The sequence below is a fragment of the Engraulis encrasicolus genome, chromosome 21 (assembly GCF_034702125.1).
Source record: "Engraulis encrasicolus isolate BLACKSEA-1 chromosome 21, IST_EnEncr_1.0, whole genome shotgun sequence".
In the NCBI taxonomy this organism is placed as follows: Eukaryota; Metazoa; Chordata; class Actinopteri; order Clupeiformes; family Engraulidae; genus Engraulis; species Engraulis encrasicolus.
In genome coordinates this window covers 11653917-11671540 of record NC_085877.1, presented here as the reverse complement: position 1 = coordinate 11671540, position 17624 = coordinate 11653917, and the positions used below count along the sequence as shown (strand labels likewise).

General features: G+C 43.7%; 1 protein-coding gene across 1 annotated transcript in view; it reads left to right on the top strand.

Moving 5' to 3' along the window:
- Positions 1-17624, top strand: part of ghra (growth hormone receptor a) — a 74584-nt gene that overhangs the window by 33140 nt on the left and 23820 nt on the right. The gene's annotated exons all lie outside the window — the stretch shown is intronic.

The following is a 17624-nucleotide window of genomic DNA, read 5'->3' as shown; positions in this document are numbered from 1 at the left end:
ATGCGTGCGTGTGTGTGTGTGTGTATTTAAGTGCAAAGCATCGTGCCAGCTAACGCACAATGTGCTGACAGGAACTAAAGACATTCACACGCACGCTCTTATTTTTTCACAAGCACACACACACACACACACACCCACCCACACACACACACACACACACACGATAAGCCGAGCGCACCACAAGTCATGCTTATCACCTGCTGGAGTGTGTCATGAGTGAGAGACCTATTAACTGGTGTGCTATTTTAATTATGCTATTTTGAATATTAATGTAGTATTATATGGACCAAAGGAAAGAAACCAAATATTCAACACGTTTCATTTTGATGGCTCATTAGTTTGATTCTAAATTAGTTTGACTCTAAATTAAGGAGCTTTATATCAAACTCTTCTGTATCTAACGCTAGGGACATCTGCAAGCGAAACAAGCGAAGCGAAGAGAGGCGAAATTCAGTGTTTTATTCTGACAACTCAAGCGTCATCAGGTCCTCTTTGCGAATCAAATAGAATGAAACATTTATGTTGTTGATTTGATTGGCTGCCACAGACAAAATTCGCTCCTCATTTGCATAATATTAAACTTGGTTGAATATTTTCGCTTGGCTTTGCTCCTGTTGGCTTACTTTCGTCTCCCACGTAGGAATGAATGGCAAAGTTTGCTTTGTTTGGCCAAATTCGCGTGTGTGTGTCCCTAGCGTAAGGCAGTCTGAGCGATGAAAAGATCACAAGCTGGACATAAGCTTTTCAATAGCTCCAGTTGGATCATGTCATGCTTACCTTATGTTCTGTCTTTGTATTATTGTGGTTATGGCGGCTGAAGCAGCACAGCGTGCTGCTCCCGCGTTCAGTGTATTTTCTCGCACTTCGCCTGAAATACGCAAGACTTTAGATGTAAATGTGAGCGTAGAAGATGAACTCCTGAATTTTATTGTGGTGAAAATGAGGACGTTGAGTCAAGACGAAGTCATCACATTGGTGACAAACCATTTCACTTCTGAGTGGATTGAATCCTCAAAGAAAGTCCTATTTGAAGTTTGTACCAAGACGACACAGCGGCTGGTCTCGCACAAAGGTGCACAAAAGGACATTTACAACGTTGAACTGTGTTTGAAAGTATTGAATGAATGTGGAGACGATATACCAAAATTCGTCTCTCACTTCCTGGATGAACTGCCTCCTGTCTCATTTACTAGCATTGATGTGTCCGTTCAGCCCCTTCACTGGAGGGAATTTGAAAAACTGCACCTCTGTGTCTTTTAATGCACTACCCCAGAGCTACTGAGTACACCTGTTTTTGTCCCCTCTTGACTTTTTACCTTCAGCATGCTCATGTGTACTTGCACTGACAGAGCCGTCAGCCATTCCGTTATTCAGTGACTCCCAAACTTTTTCTGCTGGGAGCCCCTTTTTGGATCTACTAATATTTTCGTGACCCCTTCTCTCCCACATCACATCCCAAACGCTAAAACTTTTTTGTGTTGCTAAATGTTGCCATCATAGACATGCGTATGTATTTGTCTAGTTTTTATGCAAGCGTTCCCTTCTCTCCGCGATCCCCCTGCCGAACCGCAGCAACCCACTTGGAGGTCCTGACCCCCAGTTTGGGAACCTCTGCCGTAATTATAGCTGTCAGCTTAATGGAACCACTAGGATGCCGAATCCTCTGTATGAAAGTGTAAAAACATCCCTGGTGTGTGTGTGCGTGCGTGCGTGCGTGCGTGCGTGCGTGCGTGCGTGCGTGCGTGCGTGCGTGCGTGCGTGCGTGCGTGTGTGTGTGTGCGTGTGTGTGTGCATGTGCATGTGTGTGTACGTATGTCTGTGTGGGTGTGGGTGTGGGTGTGCGTGCGTTCATGCATGTGTAGTTTCTGTGTTGGTGTGTTCCCTATTATGAAAGCTATTAGGTCAATCTGCTTTGAGAACAGAACAAATCATGTTCCATCCAAAACGCTTACCTCTCTCTCCATCTTTCATGGTGGAATCAGCTGGTTAATGAAAAGAGGGCTTTGAAGTCTAACAGTGTCCCCACAGGCAGGCAAAGTGCGAGGGGAGGGATAGAGATAGAGAGAGAGAGAGAGAGAGAGAGAGAGAGAGAGAGAGAGAGAGAGAGAGAGAGAGAGAGAGAGAGAGAGAGAGAGAGAGAGAGAGAGAGAGAGAGAGAGAGAGAGAGAGCGTAAGGCAGGCAGGGAGGCAGGTGCGGCTGAACACTCTGTCCCCTCCAGCTGGGTATCTCATAGCCTTTAACCTGCTTCCCATCCCGCACCGCCTGGACGCCACTAGATCAATCAAAAAAAGCGCTGGCACTCAAGACTGAAAAAAAGAGAGGGGAAAAAAAGAAAAGTAAGCAAGAGCCGATGAACAAGCCGGATAGACATACAGTAGACCTTAAGTCCTCGGTCTGTGTTTTCTGGTGCATCTTTGACCATGTGATACTATAATAAAATGCTATAATTTGCCTTGTATACACAAACCAAACAAAGTCTAAACAAACTAAAACGTTGCTGGACTCATCAGTCTGGTCCACTCTTTCTTCTGTGTCATGTGAACATTTCCATTGAGGAAAACCTTGAGGGGCTGCATTTGCTATAAGCACAGATCTCAAATGCTCAACTGGCACTATTGAGAAGGACCAGTTGCTTAGGCCAGTATTTTTAAATGTGCTTCAAGTCATTTAGGATGAGTGCCTCACATTGTTAATTGTTGGAAGTTAAACACTGCTCCTACAGTGATGCTGAGTGGTTTTTCTAACCTTAAATAACATTTCTCAAATCGTTTCAGTGCTCATCAACTTGTACCAGTGATGACTTAGCATATAATAAGCTATATTCATCATAATCATCAACTAATAACTGTCGGTACGTTTCTTGTCTCTTAGAGGCTGTTTACACATGAGTGTGGAGATATTTGAAAAGGCTTTGGCTTTGGCCTCTCCGTGTAAACAAAGTTTTACAACGCTCATTTCAAAAGTCCGGATTTAAAAATACCCCAGTTAGAGAGGGCTAAAATTTCCCTGTCACAATGGAGTTTTTATTTTCATTCAATCGTCACGTTTACACATAAACGAATTTTAAAAATCAGCATTTGAAAATATCCACACGTGTAACTAGCACCATAAGTGTAGATGGGTAACAATTCAACATACTGTATTGTTGCTAAGCATTCCATCTTTTTTGCGCTGGTCCAATCCAGCTCAATGATTCGGTACATCAGTGGTCTCCAATTATTTTCACCCAAGAGCCAAATAACGGCATATTGTGCAAATGAGGAGGGCCAAATAAATCACCCAACCTTATGGTTACAAATAGCTCACATACAGTGTAGTATGTTATCGTTTGTTCCAACCTCATGGCGGGCCAAATGTTTACCATGCCCACACCGGATCTGGCCCGTGGGCCGGCATTTGGAGAGCACGGCAGTGCATGCCGCCTAGCTTACAACAAGCTGCGTTGCTAGACTCAGAGAAGGGGTAGAAAAACGGGAGAACGGTAAAGCCCAATTCTGTCAGAACCATTTCAGTCAAGAAACACAAGAGAAGAATATAAATGCAATTTCTTTTATTGAAATTATGAATTACATTTGGCGGTATAGCTCTGTTCGGAGGAACCCCCCTATTTCCATGAGCAGCATGGAAAAGCATTTAGTCAGGGGGCAGCAGCAGTTTAGGGAATTCTCACCCCAGCAGGACAGGGCGAGAGATAACCCCCCATGAACAGAGCCAAGCGACGTGACAAGAGAACATGTCACATCATACACGACAAGGTGGAGCAGGGGAGGTGGTGGGTAGCAAAAACCGAGCAGCATACAGTTGAGAGGAAGTGGATAGAATTTAAAAGGCGTGCCGAAGCCGTGTGGCCAATCGCTAGGGAAGAAAGATTATCAGCTGAGAGAATGCACCTGGATCAATTAGGAATTAATTAGATGAAGGGGAGGGCAGCAAGCTTCTTGACTACCATGGCCTGGCCAGAACTGACGTTAGTACTTTAATTTATTTAACTCCAGGGGAGGTGTGGAAATGAGCTTATTTCCACAAATAGTGGAATGTCTCTTGTGTTCTCAGTGGTCCACCTTCTTTTTTTGAATAAATGCAAACTTGACCTAGCCTAATCATAAACCTGCCAATGCCCCCTTGACCTCATAATAAGCTTACCAATGCCCCCAATGGTATTAAAACATAAAATAATGCCCAATTTGCAAATTAGCATCTTCCGTCTCAGCGGACTCCTTTTTAACCACCACCCCGCCCCCACAGGGGTCCCTAATGCACCCCCAGGGGGGTGTAAAGGGCGGGTTATGCTTCCTACTTGTGCCACAGAGTGAGCTTGTCGCAGCCATGATGCAGTTAATTTTGGTTTATGCCCTGTTTTGAAGCACGGTCTGCGCGATGTCATTCCACGCTCAAACTGCCTTCAATACAAAGAGTAAACTAGACGTGTCGGTTGTTTTTTAGCATCACAGACTCGACGACAATGAAAATGAAACATTAAATCTTTATATCACGTGCATGTTTGATCGCACTGGCAGCCACAGTGGTAGTTTGGAACAAAGAAGTGGCTCATTTGTCGAGGACGAAGCGGAATGTTTCCTCGACCTCGGAACCACTGTTCAACTGTCCAAATAACTTCAGCGTCGTGACTTGCAAGCGCATGTGTTGTCTTTGGTTCGTGTAAATAAATCAAACAACAAAGCACGGGCAACTTATTTAATGAAGAGCTCACAGTCCGTAGACCGACGAAGGTTAAAACAAGGAAGTAGCGCTTGTTCTCGACTCGAGGACAGAGCAGGCTGGTCGAGAGGACCAATCAGGGACCTATTTTCGCCGTTCGCGCCGTCGCTCCCTGCGTCGAGACACAATTTTGGGGAGGTGCCCCAGAGTACCTGCGTGATGGGGGGGGCTTCACTCCGTTAACTGCGCGGCTCACTGCATCACGACGCAGGGACGCTGGACTGGAGGCATAAACCACCCTTTAAGCCCCCGTTGAGAAACACTCCTTTAAAGCCTGTCTATGTGTGTGTGTGATTCGTGAGGCAGTGCTGCTAATGCTTTGCCTGGTCATCAAGAAAGGAGACTCGCCCAGCCACAGTGATTGATGGCTTGACTGGACTGCTGCCAAGACTTGGCTGATAGCTCGCTGCCATATCGCAGCATTCTCCTCGGCACACAAAATATTAAAAAGACAAACATCAGGCAGCAGGGGAGAGAGGTGAATAATCGCCAGAAGCAATGCCAATCCAGCATGGGAGCCCAGTATAGCAATAGAGTAGTAGTATGGAAGAGTAGAATTACTCACAGGAGTAAGATAGCTTATCCAGCAAATCCAATATGGCTGCCCAGAGAGTAGAAGGCCTGGCAAAGTAAAGTAGAGAAGCTTTCTGAAGTAACTTAACTCATGTATGGTAGGTGATTATTATAAAATAATGAAAACGAATGCCAATCAATCAGTGGGCGGCCAAGACACCCACTGACAGTACCTAGCACGCCCACGCATGTGTCAATTTGCACATACATAATTTTGTTTACACATTTGCTGGATGAAGCTGTGAAGGTAATGAGGGAACCTGGGCTAACGAGAGAGGGAGAGAGAGAGAGAGAGAGAGAGAGAGAGAGAGAGAGAGAGAGAGAGAGAGAGAGAGAGAGCGAGCTAACAGAACTCACCTTGTGGCTAATGAACTGAATACATGGTGTGTCTCCTTTAGGACAAACTGGCCTCAACGTTCTTCAGAAACTCAAGTCCAGCCGTGGGAGAGATTCATTAGCCTTCTCTCAGGTCAACAGGTCAATATAGAGAACTGGCTCACCCTTTGCTGAAGTCTGTTAACTTACTCAAACTCGGAGTTTGAAAAGTAGGGTGAAGTAAACAACAGCCCACACAGTAACATGTGTAGTGTTAATGGAACACTGTCAACATCCTTCTAGTAGGTCCTACTCTCACTAAGTGCTGAATTAACACTGCTGCAAAAGCTGCTAGGTTTTATCAGCCCAATACGTAAGAGTTACATCGTCTGCAGTAATACATATAAGTTCCAAAAACTAATTTCAGGGAGATGCCATCAACCCTCGACACCCCCGACACCCCCACCAAAAAAACAGCATTGTTAAAACATTTGTTCATGTCCTTTCTATCGTCCAGTCTGCATAGAACACCTGCCTTTTTCCTGGGATTTTTGAAGGGGCGTCCGATACTAAGTGTGCTTGCGCAGTCTATTTGAAGTATTCCACGCATGCCACATGAGTCTTTATCTTTCTCTGTCCGGCATTGTAATTGAAAAAACCTGCTAACTTGCTTTTAGTCTAAAATCAGGGATATTTTATAGGCCAGTCAATCTAGCGTTTGACCCGGGACAAATTGCAATAGTAATCATTCCATGTTTTTTGTATATGTCTAAATAACATTAAAAATCTAGCTTTATATTTAGTGGAACATACTTTTTTTCAAGGTCAAAGTTGGAGATTTCCCATTCATTTTCCCGTAGGAGGAGCCCTATCTCACGTCATTTCGTGAAGTATTCACGAAAAAAATAACTAAAATTCGTGGTGCATTCACGTTATTGCCCGTTTTTCGTGGTTGGGCTACGCTTCCGCTGCCTATTCATTTGGGGAGGGGGTGCTGACAGAACACTGCTGATACACTCGGGACTCATTCGACGCCCTTTTGGTACTTACGCCTTATGTCATACAACCCTAAACCTAAACCTAACCCTAACCCTAACCCTAACCCTAACCTTAACCCTAATTAACCCTAAACCTAACCCTAACCCTAACTTAACCCTAAACCTAACCCTAACCCTAAACCTAACCCTAACCCTAACCCTACATTGCTTGTTTGAAATGTTCGAAAGGGCGTCAAACTAGTGGGTCGCTAGGCAGCAGTCGGGCAATTCAAATGAATAGGCAGCGGAAGCGTAGTCCAACCACGAAAAACGGGCAATAAAGTGAATGCACCACGAATTTTAAAGTAATTTTTTTCGTGAATACTTCACAAAATGACGTGAGATACGGTTGGTAGGAGACAATATAGGAGATACTTGGGGAATAGGCTGAAATTTTAAACAATAAGATATCAATTTGAAACTTTCACAGTAATTTACTTAAGCAAAAACAAAGATTTTTTGTATTGCAAGTTGTCTGAAATATGATGATTAAATATGCAAATGAGATCACATCTACTTAAATATGTGATAAATTGTGCAACAACGGGCAAAACATAAAACAAATTGCAAAAGTAATGATTTACACTTTTTATTGATACTTAATCCACCCTACATCACATATGAAAAATCTACCTTCATCACTTTATTGGAACATACTTTTTTGAAGGTCAGAAGTAGCAGATTTCCAATGCATTTTCCCATTCAGTGGGTAAAATCGGATACTTTTGACCTTGGGAAAGGTATGTTCCACTGAGTTGATGAAAGTAGATTTTTAATATGTGATGCAGAGGGGTTGAAGGATCAATGTAATGTATGAACCATTATTATTGCACTTTGTTTTATGCTTGGTCTGTTACCACAGATTTTATCACATATTTCAGTACATATGACTTCATTTGCATATTTCATCATCATATTCCAGAAAACTTGCAATACAAAAATTGTTTGCCTGAATCTGAGATACCAACTGTGAAAGTTTCAAATGAATATGCCATAGTTTAAAATTTTACCCTATTCACCTTTTATTTCATATATCAGGGGTCAGGAACCTATGGCTCTAGAGCCACATGTGGCTCTTTTGGGAACTGTATATGGCTCTTACTTATCTAGGGTTGCCAACCATCCCTTGAAATACGGAATCGTCCTATATTTAAAAATAAAAGTACAGGTTCCATATTGAGTTGAAACAGGGCATGGGAGGTTAAAATGCATTAAAATGCAGGAAATTACATCTAAGAAATACACATTTTTCACGGGGAGGACTCCCAGACCCTTGCCATAATGAAGTCGACAGTTGGCAACCCTATACTTACCTATTATCAATAAAAATAACAACTTGACAGTATACTCTAAAATTGTTGGGCTCAATTGAAATGCATGCTTTTAATTGCATGCAATGTTTTTTAAAATGGCATGGCTCTCTTTATTTATTTATTTATTTTTAAATTGGCGTTTATGGCTCTCTCCAGCAAAAAGGTTCCTGACCCCTGTCATATATTCTCTCCCTATGGAGAAATGAATGGGAAATCTGCCAACTTTGACCTCGAAAAAAAGTATGTTCCACTAAATATAAACCTTATATAGATTAATATGTGATACAAGGGGGTTAAAGGATCACTTAAAAGTGGGAACCATTACTTTTGCAATTCGTCCCGGGTTTGGGTCTTTTTAGAGCTAGATTGACTGGCCTATTATCTGACTCGATGGCATCGGGGAGCCACTATCAAAATCAGGGAGACTCCCTGAGTTTCAAGGACACTTGGGATGTCTGTAGTTTATCCACCATCTAGTGACGGTTGCTAAGGGAAGAAAAGTCATGTTTTTAACCAACAGCATTGTTATCTTTAGCCCAAGTGGGTGGTAATAGCAAATATGTAGGTTACGGAAGTACATAGTACATTAAACCACATGATTGCTATGGCATGGCACTCTACACTCTGGCACTCTTTTTTGTCTGAAAACAATGTAGTTTGTACTAATGGTACCTGAATGAAGAAAGTAATTTTAAATCAAAGATTCTACAGCGTTAAATTGAGTTCAAATGGTTACTCATAGCCAATACATGCTATGGCCTGCCTCCCAGGCATAGGTCCCAGAATTTTAGACCATTTTGCTACATTTGTTTTTCTGAAAAGATTAGAGTTCTTTTTTTGCCATGTGCCACATACTTGATTGAACTTACATGAACAGCTGACTACACCTACAGCTCACTATGTGGGATGTCTTGTCAGTTAACCGGTTCAAAAATTGAGAAAAAGCCTCCATTCAAAAGCTGCTCATTGTGTGTGGAAATGAAAGGAGTTTTGCATGGAATGTATGTGAGTCACCTCTGGAGAGATTTAATTCACTCTTGTCCTTGGGGAGGAAAGACACAATGCAGTAGGCCTATGAACAAGTAAGCATTAGCAACCACAAAAAAACAAAAAAAAGATTAGAAGTTCCTCTAATGGTGTTTCCAGCTTTTCTGTAGTAGTTGCTTGAATCTTCACTTCCTTGTTTGTCTCATGCAGGCACGGACACACATGCACGCACGCACACACACACTCGCGCATTCACGCACGCACACACACACAAACACACACACACAAAGAGCACCAGAAAGTCTTTAAAAAACAAAATTCCATTTAGTCAAGAACGTTGCACTCTGTGGTAAGATCAAAGATTCTTTTCATAGTAGACCGTATCTGGTGAGATCTTAGCCTTTAGGTGATGATGATGATAATGATGATAGGCAGAGTTGTTTTTTAGCAATATTGCCTGGCATCACTGCAAACACAAGCTTGTTTTTTGTCTTGAAATAAAATTGTATTGATATGACTGTAAAATAAATGCAAAGGTTTACTTATTTCAGTAGCCTCAGTAGTAGTTTCCTTATCTCAGTAGCCTGCTTTAATGTGGACAGCATTTCATGGAGTGAAATAGTATGACTAAGACTAGCCTAAACTAGGGTATGAGGTCGCTTTTAGTCTGGGCTGAGGGTAAATAACTGCTGAGAAACTTTTCCAGTGGTGTTAGGCGACACGTTTGGGTTCAGAACAATTAACGTTGCCAGCAGGCAACTTTTTAAAAATCTTTTAAATAATTTTTAGGGGCTTTTTAAGCCTTTATTGACAGGATAGTATGAGATGCTGACAGGAAGTGAGTGGGAGAGAGAGATGGGGGACGATTGGGAAATGACTCCGTCCGGACTCGAGCCGGGGTTCCCATAAAGCCCAAATGTGGGGGGCATAGCGTGTTGCGCCACAGCACCCCCAACTTTTTGCAACCATCTGATATATTGGATGTTATTTATGTTTTTGCTGAGCAATATTTCTCTAAAAAGTTTCTTCACCTTATCAACGCACTGTATGTGTCAAAATCATGGCCCTGGGTTCACCTTTGTATCATAGATAACAGATAAAATAAAAACTATACTGCCCTAAATTTTCAGAACTCAGTAGCTTGAAAATGGTTGAAAATTAGTTAAGACCGGAAATTGGCTTTAAAATACCTTCTTTGTATTGTGTCAAAAAATGTTGGTCCAACTTTGTCCCTTTCAGAAAAAAAACGATTATACTGCGCTTTTTTGTTTTAAGAGGTTAGGTCGTACTAGCGTACTAGCCAGAGATACTGCACTTCTCCATTGAAACCATGGTTTTGGTGTAGACAGTAATACCACAACAGAACGCAGTATATTGATTTTCAGCTAAAAAGTCATGAGAATGTTGGGGTTTTTTTTGTTTTTTTCTTGTGTGCATACATTTCCACCATAAAAAAGTATTATATGGAAGTGTCATCACCACTTCTCCAACACCTCCAACACAGTTGCGCGGCCAGAAAGGAAACTTTAAAGCCTTTTTTCTCAGTTTACCAGTAAAGAGAGATACTGCGTTCTGAAATTGTACCTGACCCTGACCTGACCTGACCCTGATGGCCAAATAGTCGCCCTGAGTTCACCTTTTGTGTCATAAATATACAGAATAAGATGAAAACTAGAGCAAAATAAATGCCTAGGCCCCTGAATCAGAAGCCAGTAGATTAAGGGCCTAGGTATTTTGTTGTCCACTAATATTGCTTGCTTTAATTAAAAGTAATACTTTATGTGCTAATATTGCAGAAATCCACAGGACAACAAATACATTAACCATGTAACTGATACTGTTACTAACCAAATTACGGAATTATGTCAGCTGGTAACCTGTGGATATCCCGTTTTTTATACAATGTCCCTTCGTGACCTCCATTCAGTGCACCCTCCCCAGGTGTCCCGGCCCCCAGTTTGGGAACGGCTGAACTGGCCCTTGCCAACCATAGGGGCCCTTATGCAGTCTGGTGTTGTGTATTTCAGACTCTCTGAGGGCCTAACAGGCACGTTCCTATTGATCCCTTGTGCCAGCGTGCCAGCACCGCAAGGCCACTCATCACTATTCCACCGTCGACCGCCAAGCAGCAACATGATGAATAGCCCTGCCTCTCTCTCTCTCTCTCTCTTTCTCTGTTTCTTTTTCCCTTGTTTCTCTCTTGCCCTCTCTCCCTCTCTCTCTTTCTCGTGCTCTCTCTCTCTCGCTCTCGCTCTCTCTCTCTTTCTCTCCCTCTCTGCCTTCCTCTCTTCCTCTGTCTCTCACTCACTTTACTTCAGTGGCTTGCACAGAGCAGATCCCCACTAGTTACATATCTCTCTCTCTCTCTCTCTCTCTCTCTCTCTCTCTCTCTCTCTCTCTCTCTCTCTCTCTCTCGTTCGCTCTCTCTCTCTCTGTCTCTCTTGTTCGCTCTCGCTCTCTCGTTCTCTCTCTCTCTCTCTCTCTCTCTGTCTCTCTCTCTCTCTCTCTCTGTCTCTCTCTCTCTCTCCCTCTCCCGTCCCCTAACTACAAGTCATTGTTAGGGCCGTGCTGAAAATAGCGCCTGCATGCTACAGAGCTGGATTGTGTTGGTTGGGGAGGCCTTTGAATGGCTTAGATGTCCAGCGCAGCAGCGGACAGCAGTGGAGAAGAGGGGCGTGTTGGGACGCCAGCGTCCTGTTTCTGTGGCCATGCCACGTACCCCCCCATGCTCCCCCACCCCTCAACCCCCAACACAGAAATCGCCTCACGTGACGGGCAGCGTGTACACATGTGTCAGTGGCTCTCCAGGTCAAGCTGCAATTGGATGGCGGGTGTTGTGTGTGGGCGGGGTCCAGGGAGGGGGGGGGGGGGTGGGGGGGTCGTAAACACGGAACAGCTGTGCGGTGTCGTCAGGACAGTGGAGTCAGTGCAGTGGAGTTGTGGCCCCTGCTGCTGCTGCTGTTGCTGTTATGCCAATTTCTGCAGGACGCTATCAATGACGTGTCTTCAATTGAGTCAGTGGAGTTGTTATTATATGTGTTATATGTATGTGTGACAACGCCCCCCACATCTTTAGAGTAGCATATAGAGGTTCTAAGTCTAAGCCATCCGTTTGACTTCACTTTATTCATTCTCTCACCATTGATTTCTTGATATTGACTTTTTATCTGCACTGTATGCTGACTTTGCGTGCTCTGAAAGGTGCCGTGTGACCAATGAAATGCATGATTATCAGTACTATTACCGGTATCTAGTATTTAAAGGAAATGCCCTGAATGGTGTTTTTTCTTTATTACTAAGAGCAGAGCAGTACAAATGAATGGATGAATCCACTAACCTTGATGCGTTGTACTGTACGTCACACTGTCTGGGACGAATAACATAATGTTGCTGCCCAGCAGAAATCTCATATCGCCATCTTTCAGAAGCAAATTCATTATTTATTCAAGTATTTTTTTAAAATCTTGAATCAATGCGATTGTTCAGTTTCCATGAGTATATGCGTTTTATAAATGATTGAAACCCCAATTTTGATCATGGAATGTTTATTTACTTTGAAGATTTGTGGTAAAATAGAACAGAAAGATACAAGGAGATACAAGGTTACTGCCAGTCAGTGAGAAGTAATGACTCACATCACAGAAACTCTTTCATTCTTTTGGCCTGCATTTCTTTTTCTATTTTTCAAATGGTAAACGTACAGTATTTCTAAAAGACCGCAGCCATGCAGGACGTGCTTTCTTTTTTTTCTGCTTGAGGCCGATGCATTTCATCCTCTCCTCTCCTCTCCTCTCCTCTCCTCTCCTCTCCTCTCCTCTCCTCTCACCTCCTCTCCTCTCCTCTCCTCTCCTCTCCTCTCCTCTCCTCTCCTCTCCTCTCACCTCCCCGCCCTGACTGCCTGAATATTATTTTATGGCCACGTGATATATATCAGATGAAGGGGGAGAGACGGCCAGATCGGCAGGGGTGCATAAAGCTGGACACGTCAGGGATGGATTTAAAGACATTCCTGAAGGGGTGTGGAGGTGTTGGGGAGAGAGAGACCGAAGCTGTGAGAACACTATAGCCAAGTGTGGGATCAGAGAGAGAGAGGGAGAGAGAGAGAGAGAGAGAGAGAGAGAGAGAGAGAGAGAGAGAGAGGCAGAGAGAGAGAGAGGGGGGCAGAGAGAGAGAGAGGGGCAGAAACAGAGAGAGAAGCATGTGCGAAGCATTGTTGTTGTAGAATGTGTCTTAACAAGCATGATTGTGTCTGGCCATATAATTGTTGTCTGCCTGTACATATACAATGTGCTTCTGGATGTGTGTGTGTGTTGGAGAATGTGTGTCTGTGTGAGAAGATAAAGATAAGGGGAGAGAGAGAGAGAGCAGGGCCGTGAAACAATGTCTGTGCGTGCGTGTGCGAAGCATTTTTTGTGCGTTAAAATGCTCTTCATTTTTACAAGCAGTAATTTGCTGGCGTGCATATTGTGTCTGTCTATGCAGTTTGTGTGTGGATACGTAAATGACTGTTGGTGTAAATGGGCATCTGTCTGACTGTGTGAGAAATCCAGGAGGTGGCGTGGGGTGAGATAGAGAGCGAAGTGGTGAAACAATATCTTTGCACCTACAGTATGTACTTACATAACCTAGCCTGTAAGGTAAAAAAACTATAATAAAAAAAAATAAACCATTGAATTTAATCGAATCAAACTAAATCAAACTGAACCCAATCGTGCGGCATTCTTCATGATAGAAAATTATCGAATTGTTGGCTTAAGAAGTCAATATTGAATAGAATTGCCATGGAAGCATCCCTTGTACGTATGTACCCAAAATGAAAGGAATGGACACTGACATTAATCAAGGTGCAGTTGTTGACTTGAATGCTTGAATCCTTGACAGTTTTGTTTACACCAATCTGTGTGTGTGTGTGTGTGTGTGTGTGTGTGTGTGTGTGTGTGTGTGTGTGTGTGTGTGTGTGTGTGTGTGTGTGTGTGTGTGTGTGTGTGTGTGTGTGTGTGTGTGTGTGTGTGTGTGTGTGTGTGTGTGTGTGTGTGTGTGTGTGTTTGTGTTTCTGCCTTTGTCTGTCTGTCTTTCTATCTGGTAATCTGTGTGTCTGTGTCTGTGTGCGTGTGTTTGATGACATGGACCCAGGCTGCATTGCAGAATGACGGGTGTAGAACAGAGGCTCTTCTGCTTTCTCCACTCCTCAGTCACATCCCTCTCCCCGCGCCCTGCCCGGTCTCAACACGCGCGCGTGCACTCAACCACACACACGCGCGCCTGTGCACACACACATACACGCACGCGCACGCGGACACGCACACGCACACGCACACACACTTCTCGGGTTCTCTCTCTCTCTCTCTCTCTCTCTCTCTCTCTCTCTCTCTCTCTCTCTATCTCTCTCTCTCTCACTGCACCACCAGGAGCTCCAGCACCCCGAGACAGGCTGAGAGAAGCCCTTAGCAATTGAAAAGGGGGGCGGTGGGGTGGGATGAGGGTGGAGAGGCAAATCTATCTTGCTGTCATGGCCAGAACGCGGAGGAGGCAAGCTAAGCCTTCCCCATCCCCGGTTATGGAGTAGAGTTAGACCAGTGGTTCCCAAGCTTTTTCAGCGAGGACCCCCTGTTTTCGCGTCCCCCCAGCCACCATAGTCTTAAGCTAGCAATGGATTTCTAGCAATATTAACTGACAAAAAAATGCCTAGGCAATCCACAGGACAACAAACACATCTATTAACCATACAAGTGAATACTGTTACTACTGTTAGTACTAAGCAAATTATGGAATTATGTAGCTGTGAACTGTTTGAAATATGTTACAGTAGCTGTTAGCTGATTGCCTGTTTTTTATTTTTACCCACCTTTAGTACCTACAAGACCACCCCCCTAGGGGCCCCGACCCCCAGTTTGGGAAGAGCTGAGTTAGACAGACAGACACTCTGTTTAGGGGTTAATTGGATGTGTATATATATTTTACGAGCCCTTGCTCCGGTGCGTATGCGTAGAATGGTGGCATTCAATTTGAAAAGCCGGCGTGTGTTAGCGTGCGTCTCGGCTCAGGAAGGGATGAAAAAAATAAAATAAAAAAGACTGAATGCAAGTGGCAGCAACCGGCCTTCGTCTCTCTCTCTCTCTCTCTCTCTCTCTCTCTCTCTCTCTCTCTCTCTCTCTCTCTCTCTCTCTTTTTCTCTCTCTATCTATCTATCTGGTTCTCTCTCTCTCCATCCCCCTTTCCTTCAACAATCCCATACCTTACTCTGAAAGCAGCTCTCTCTATCTCTACCTCTCGCTCTCTCTTTCTCACTCTCTCTGTCGCCTGCGTAACCTCTATCTCTATCTCTCTCTCTGTCTGTCTCTCTCTCTCTCTCTCTCTCTCTCTCTCTCTCTCTCTCTCTCTCTCTCTCTCTCTCTCTCTCTCTCTCTCTCTGTCTCTCTCTCTCTCTCTCCCTCTCGCCAGTGGTGATTTATCCTTCCTTAGCTGATGCGAGAGCTGTGAAGGCGGGAGTGAGGAAGGATGGAGCAGGGGAAGGGGAAAGAGGGGAAGCAGGGAGAGGAGGATGGGGGATGGAGGTGTGTGGGACGGCTGGGGGTGGGCAGGGGAATCAATCGCGCTCGCTCCCCTTATTTATGGTTGCGCAAAAAGCAGACAGGCCCACTGCTCGGGAAACGAATGTGAGCCCGATTTGTTGTTGGTTGGGGTGGAGGTCTGAGAGAGAGAGAGAGAGAGCGAGAGAGAGAGAGAGAGAGAGAGAGAGAGAGAGAGAGAGAGTGTTTGTGTGTGTGTGTGTGTGTGTGTGTGTGTGTGTGTGTGTGTGTGTGTGTGTGTGTGTGTGTGTGTGTGAGAGAGAGAGAGAGAGAGAGATGAGTTGCCACAAACACCTATAAATTCAAGCTAAACCTTTCTGGAATGGGGGAGGGAAGCAAAAAAACACACACGTGTGAACAACACACGCTCGCACACGCTCGCACACGCACGCGCACACACACACACACACACACACACACACACACACACACACACACACACACACACACACACACACACACACACTCCGTTCTGTAAACTTGTGAAGCCTTGTCTTGGGAAGACCAAGGCTATACCTTGACCAAATAGAGCATTTCTAAAGTCTGTCGGCTAGACGGACAAAACAGGGCCGAGCGTCCTTGTCCTTGACCGTCTCCTTCCTCAGGTGAATACAACTCTATGCATCAAAAGTCATTTGGTTGGCAATGAGGAACATTCTTAGTCTTCAGGGTCACTCGCGACAGCAAATTGTGATTACATTCATTCACAGCTTTGCTTATATTGTATCATAGCCTATGTTATGTAATGATCAAGATGTGGCCAATGCTGTTTGGTCAGCTCTATCCAGTTCACTGTCTTTGCACGCACGTACCTTTACAGTAATTTGTCAGTGTTATGTCAACACTTGAAAAGTCAAACTTTACAGTCATAGTGTTGGTCCTACTTTTAAAATGTTGAATTAACACTACACTAAATGTTTTGTGTGGGTTCATCTTATAAACTTTCTCATCTTTGAAAATGTATTAACCTTGTGAAGCATATAGCCTGGGTCACTGGGATCACCTGGGTGCACTTTGACACTTTCATCTAAAGCGACTCAGAAAAGACTATATCAATCAGGAATATGAAGATGAATACAAAGTAGATGTCATAGACATAGTCATAGAAGTCATAGAAGTTAGTGCCGCCAAGTAGTAGGAACGTGTTGAGGAGCGGAGGTTGGTTTTCAGTTCCAATTTAATATCATAGATCCAGTTTACGTGTAATATCATATGGAACTCCCTCACAGCAACTCATAACAGTTATAAAAATGGTTAGAGCTAACTACCTAGCGTAATGCTTTACATTATATACGTGTAATGATGTGTGTAATACCTGTGTGTAATGTCTTCTTATGTTTGCTAAATACCTTAATTTCCCCCTAGGATCAATACATGATACTCTACTTTACTCTACTCTCTACATGACATTTGGTAGACGCTTCTATTGAAAAGTGACTTACAAAAGATGACATAAACCGCAATAAAGATCAGAGGCGAGAGCAGGTTCGCACACTGAAAAAGACGGTAAGGTCAAGCACAAGGAGTTTTATTTTTATTTTTCTGAGAGCAGAGTAGAGCAGACGTCTGCGGGTTCTGCCTTCATCAGTGGGAACTTTTTTGGTGCTGAAAAAATGTGTGCAAGTGTATAGAATATTCGGACTGAAGGGACTGGTGTGCTCACCCTTTACCAAATTATACGAATTACCATATTAGAAATCATAGGAATGAAGCAGTAGATTACTTTTACTAATTCTATCCCTTAAAAAACTGTGTATCCATACTGGGCAGCTATACAGATTCACCTTACTGTCCGTTCTCTTTTCACTTCCTGATTCTGTCTGTCTTTCTTTCTTGCTTGATAATGATGAGCTTGGCTTCACATGGTGTTGTTGTCATATGGTGGGTGTATATTGGGGAGTTGCGCTGTTGACGTGAAAGAGCTTTTTTTCGCTCCCTTCAAATGCTGACTTCGTACCCATTCAAATGACTGCAACTGCTATTGTGTAGGCACAGGTTTTATCTACCTTCTTCTCTTGTTGTCTGTCTATTCATGTCCGACTGGTCCTTGTTATCAGTGAAAGTGTCATAATACTGTAATCAAGGGTTAAACGAATAATAAAGGAGTGGA